Raw genomic sequence first — 6,436 nt, 5'->3', positions numbered from 1 at the left:
AAGACAGATAAAGCAGAGATCTGTCCCTTTAGAGAACTTGCAGATAATCCTTTCTCCAAACCTTCTTGTAGAAAGGAGAGAATCTTAGGAATTTTTATCTTATTCCATGGGAATCCTTTGGATTCACACCAACAGATATATCTTTTCCATATTTTATGGTAAATCTTTCTAGTTACCGGTTTTCTGGCCTGAACCAGAGTATCTATCACAGAATCTGAAAACCCACGCTTTGATAAAATCAAGCGTTCAATCTCCAAGCCGTCAGCTGGAGGGAGACCAGATTTGAATGTTCGAATGGACCCTGAACAAGAAGGTCCTGTCTCAAAGGTAGCTTCCATGGTGGAACCGATGACATATTCACCAGGTCTGCATACCAAGTCCTGCGTGGCCACGCAGGAGCTATCAAGATCACCGAGGCCCTCTCCTGTTTGATCCTGGCTACTAGCCTGGGAATGAGAGGAAACGGTGGAAATACATAAGCTAGGTTGAAGGTCCAAGGTGCTACTAGTGCATCTACTAGAGTCGCCTTGGGATCCCTGGATTTGGACCAGTAGCAAGGAACCTTGAAGTTCTGACGAGACGCCATCAGATCCATGTCTGGAATGTCCCATAATTGAGTTAGTTGGGCAAAGATCTCCGGGTGGAGTTCCCACTCCCCCGGATGGTCTGATTGGAATCTTATGAATCTGGCCTTTGCTAGCTGAGGCCAAGCCCTGAGAGCATTGAAGATGGCTCATAGTTCCAGAATGTTTATCGGGAGAAGAGACTCTTCCCGAGACCATAGTCCCTGAGCTTTCAGGGATTCCCAGACCGCGCCCCAGCCCACTAGACTGGCGTCGGTCGTGACAATGACCCACTCTGGTCTGCGGAAGCTCATTCCCTGGGATAGATGGTCCAGGGTCAGCCACCAACGGAGTGAATCTCTGGTCTTCTGATCTATTTGAATCATTGGAGACAAGTCTGTATAGTCCCCATTCCACTGTTTGAGCATGCACAGTTGTAATGGTCTTAGATGAATTCGTGCAAAAGGAACTATGTCCATTGCTGCAACCATCAACCCTACTACTTCCATGCACTGCGCTATGGAAGGACGTGGAACAGAATGAAGAACTTGACAAGTGCTTAGAAGTTTTGACTTTCTGACCTCTGTCAGAAAAATCCTCATTTCTAAGGAATCTATTATTGTTCCCAAGAAGGGAACTCTTGTTGACGGAGACAGAGAACTTTTTTCTATGTTCACCTTCCATCCGTGTGATCTGAGAAAGGCCAGAACGATGTCTGTATGAGCCTTTGCTTTTGACAGGGACGACGCTTGTATTAGAATGTCGTCCAAGTATGGTACTACCGCAATGCCCCTCGGTCTTAGAACCGCTAGAAGGGACCCTAGTACCTTTGTGAAAATCCTTGGAGCAGTGGCTAACCCGAATGGGAGGGCCACAAACTGGTAATGTTTGTCCAGAAAGGCGAACCTTAGGAACTGATGATGTTCTTTGTGGATAGGAATATGTAGGTACGCATCCTTTAGATCCACGGTAGTCATAAATTGACCTTCCTGGATAGTGGGTAGAATCGTTCGAATGGTTTCCATCTTGAACGATGGTACCCTGAGAAATTTGTTTAGGATCTTCAAATCCAAAATTGGTCTGAAAGTTCCCTCTTTTTTGGGAACTACGAACAGATTTGAATAAAATCCCATTCCTTGTTCCTTTATTGGAACTGGGTGTATCACTCCCATCTTTAACAGGTCTTCTACACAATGTAAGAACGCCTGTCTCTTTATTTGGTTTAAGGATAAGTGAGACATGTGGAACCTTCCCCTTGGGGGTAGTTCCCTGAATTCCAGAAGATAACCCTGAGAAATTATTTCTAGTGCCCAGGGATCCTGAACATCTCTTGCCCAAGCCTGAGCAAAGAGAGAGAGTCTGCCCCCTACTAGATCCGGTCCCGGATCGGGGGCTACTCCTTCATGCTGTTTTGTTAGCAGCAGCAGGCTTCTTGGCCTGCTTACCCTTGTTCCAGCCTTGCATCGGTTTCCAGGCTGGTTTGGGTTGTGAGGTATTACCCTCTTGCTTAGAGGATGCAGAATTAGAGGCCGGTCCGTTCCTGAAATTGCGAAAGGAACGAAAATTAGACTTATTCTTGGCCTTGAAAGGCCTATCTTGTGGAAGGGCGTGGCCCTTTCCCCCAGTGATGTCTGAGATAATCTCTTTCAATTCTGGTCCAAATAGAGTTTTACCTTTGAAAGGGATGTTAAGCAATTTTGTCTTCGATGACACATCCGCTGACCAAGACTTTAGCCAAAGCGCTCTGCGCACCACAATTGCAAACCCTGAATTTTTCGCCGCTAATCTAGCTAATTGCAAAGCGGCATCTAAAATAAAAGAGTTAGCCAACTTAAGTGCGTGAACTCTGTCCATAACCTCCTCATATGGAGTCTCTCTACTGAGCGACTTTTCTAGTTCTTCGAACCAGAACCACGCTGCTGTAGTGACAGGAACAATGCACGAAATGGGTTGTAGAAGGTAACCTTGCTGTACAAAAATCTTTTTAAGCAAACCCTCCAATTTTTTATCCATAGGATCTTTGAAAGCACAACTATCCTCGATAGGAATAGTAGTGCGCTTGTTTAGAGTAGAAACTGCCCCCTCGACCTTAGGGACTGTCTGCCATAAGTCCTTTCTGGGGTCGACAATAGGAAATAATTTCTTAAATATAGGGGGGGGAACAAAAGGTATGCCGGGCTTTTCCCACTCCTTATTCACTATGTCCGCCACCTGCTTGGGTATAGGAAAAGCGTCGGGGGGGGGGCACCGGAACCTCTAGGAACTTGTCCATCTTGCATAATTTCTCTGGAATGACCAAGTTGTCACAATCATCCAGAGTAGATAACACCTCCTTAAGCAGTGCGCGGAGGTGTTCTAATTTAAATGTCACAACATCAGGTTCAGCTTGTTGAGAAATTTTTCCTGAATCTGAAATTTCCCCATCTGACAAAACCTCCCTCATGGCCACTTCAGATTGGTGTGAGGGTATGACAGAACAATTATCAGCTCCCTCCTGCTCTTCAGTGTTTAAAACAGAGCAATCGCGCTTTCTCTGATATGTAGGCATTTTGGATAAAATATTTGCTATGGAGTTATCCATTACAGCCGTCAATTGTTGCATGGTAATAAGCATTGGCGCGCTAGATGTACTAGGGGCCTCCTGCGTGGGCAAAACTGGTGTAGACACAGTAGGAGATGATGTAGTATCATGTTTACTCCCCTCATCTGAGGAATCTTCTTGGGCAATTTCATTATCTGTGGCAGTACTGTCCTTACTTTGTTTGGATGCTATGGCACAATTATCACACAAATTTAAATGGGGAAACACATTGGCTTTCATACATATAGAACATAGCTTATCCGAAGGCACAGACATGTTAAACAGGCTTAAACTTGTCAATAAAGCACAAAAAACGTTTTAAAACAAAACCGTTACTGTCTCTTTAAATTTTAAACAGAAACACTTTATTACTGAATATGTGAAAAAGTATGAAGGAATTGTTCAAAAATTACCAAAATTTCACCACAGTGTCTTAAAGCATTAAGAGTATTGCACACCAATTTTCAGAGCTTTAACCCTTAAAATAACGGAACCGGAGCCATTTACAAATTTAACCCCTATACAGTCCCAGCTATAGCCTTTGCTGCGACCTAACCAAGCCCAGAGGGGAATACGATACCAAATGACGCCTTCTAGAAACTTTTCCAGCTACTTTCAGATCCTCACACATGCATCTGCATGTCTTGCTCTCAAAAACAACTGCGCAGTAATGGCGCGAAAATGAGGCTCAGCCTACAACTGGGAAGGCCCTCCCTGACTGGAAAAGGTGTCTAACATAGTGCCTGCCGTTAAAAAACGTTCCCCAAGTTTATAAATGTGAATTATCAGCATAAACATGTATAAAATGTCCAAATAAAGCAATCGATTTAGCCCATAAAAGTGTCTACCAGTTTTATAGCCCATATTAAGCCCTTTATTCTGTTTGCTTGACTAAGAAAATGGCTTACCGGTCCCCATGAGGGGAAATGACAGCCTTCCAGCATTACACAGTCTTGTTAGAAATATGGCTAGTCATACCTTAAGCAGAAAAGTCTGCTAACTGTTTCCCCCAACTGAAGTTACTTCATCTCAACAGTCCTATGTGGAAACAGCAATCGATTTTAGTTACTGTCTGCTAAAATCATCTTCCTCTCACAAACAGAAATCTTCATCCTTTTCTGTTTCAGAGTAAATAGTACATACCAGCACTATTTTAAAATAACAAACACTTGATAGAAGAATAAAAAAACTACATTTAAACACCAAAAAACTCTTAACCATCTCCGTGGAGATGTTGCCTGTGCAACGGCAAAGAGAATGACTGGGGTGGGCGGAGCCTAGGAGGGACTATATGGCCAGCTTTGCTGGGACTCTTTGCCATTTCCTGTTGGGGAAGAGATATTCCCACAAGTAAGGATGACGCCGTGGACCGGACACACCAATGTTGGAGAAAAGTGACTGGCACCATTTCCTTATGTGCAGTTCACCCTGTTTACAGCATTACAGTGCAATTTGTGTCTGTGTTGTAGTCTGGCAAATTTTACTACAGTAATTGTCACTATTTTACAGGTACAGTTTTTATTGAATACTGTGCTGTGCTAGTGTTAAACTAAACTTAACGCTATTGCACACCTAATATACGTTAGTTCAAACATGTTTTTAAGTTTTTAAACACACTGGCAAGTGAAAAGAAAGCTAAAACCACACTGTTTCACTTTAAGGCGGTTTTCACTTTACAACGGAGCTCTGCTTTACAACCCACTGTATGAGCGAGGTATACCTGTATTTGTGCAATAATTGAATCGTTTTTAGGGATTTTTAGATGGCTTTGATCTAATTTTAATGATGATGCATTGTTAATAAATTTACATATTGCTTGATGGAAACATACTTCCCTGCTTCTTATTGAACATCATACTGATGTATTAAATTTATATATTAAAGTTATGTGCCAGAAAGGGTTTTTCTGTGACTAGTGAGTGGATTGTTTCTAGCTCTCTTCCCTTTTGAGTCTTCTTTATTTTGGAATTTAACATTTATGCCTCTGAGCACCTTCCACTTGTTTTAATTAATTAAGACATATACAAGTGGTTGGAATGCAACTTTAATTCCATAATTCCTTCTGTGATAATATTAAAAAATAAAAAAAATATACATACATACACACACTATAAAAGACAAAAGTTTGTGGACACGCCAACTACACGCACTATGAAAGGCAAAAGTATGATGACACCCCTACTAATTAATGAGTTCAGGTGTTTCAGCAACACCTATTGCTAACCGGTGCATACAATCCAGAACACAGCCATGAAATCTCCATAGAGAAACATTTGCAGTACAATGGGTTGTATTGAAGAGCTCATTAACTTTAAATATAGGATGCTACTTTTGTCAGTTTGTGATATTTCTTCCCTAGTCAACTGTAAGTGGTATTATTATGAAGCATCTAAGAGCAACAACAGCACAGCCATGAAGTGGTAGACCACGCAAACTTAGAGTGGCTTTGGCGAGTGCTGTAGCACGTATAGTGTTAAAATGGTCTATTATCTGTAGCATTACTCACTACAGAGTTCCAAACAGTCTCTGGAAGAAACATTAGCGCAAGAACTGTAAGATAAAGAATCTTGAGCTTCATTATATCGATTTCCATAGGATAGTAGTTGTACACAAGTCTCACAAACATGTGCAATGCAAAGAGTTGGCTGGAGTGGTGTAAAGCATGCAACCACTGGACTCTGGAGTAATCGAAATGTGTTCTCTGGAGTGATGAATTATGGTTCACTATCTGGCAGTCTGACACAAGAATTGGTGTGGCAGATGCCATGAAAACGCAAAGTTTCGTGGAGGAGGCATAATGGTCTGGGAATGCTCTAGGCCCCTTATTTCCAGTCTCAATGATGTAGGATACAATGACAGTTGGGTGCTTCCAACTTTGTGACAATCGTCATATTAATGTCCATGGTCTGGTAATGGGATGTTCAAGAAGCTCATATAGATGTGACGGTCAGGTGTCCACATACCTTTGGCCATATAGACACAAACACGGTCTTTGCCAAAATGTGTTTGCTTATTGCAACACTACTTGCTATTTAGATGTATATCTAAATCTCATCTGGCATACATACATATATGATAGGAAGAAGTCAACTACAGTTGTAAGAAAAAAAAAAAAAAAAGAACAGGTAACTATGTTTAAGAGGGAACCTTAGATACAAAATGTCCCTTTAGGTTTCTTAAAATTATTAAACAGAAGACTTTTCTGTTAAGATCCCAGGTTTCATTTTTAAAGGTAAAAACAGATTATTGACATAATTACCATAAGGAGTACAACTGGCAATGCCAAATATGT

The sequence above is a fragment of the Bombina bombina genome, chromosome 2 (assembly GCF_027579735.1).
Source record: "Bombina bombina isolate aBomBom1 chromosome 2, aBomBom1.pri, whole genome shotgun sequence".
Taxonomy (NCBI): domain Eukaryota; kingdom Metazoa; phylum Chordata; class Amphibia; order Anura; family Bombinatoridae; genus Bombina; species Bombina bombina.
Note: the sequence above shows the minus strand (reverse complement) of the source record.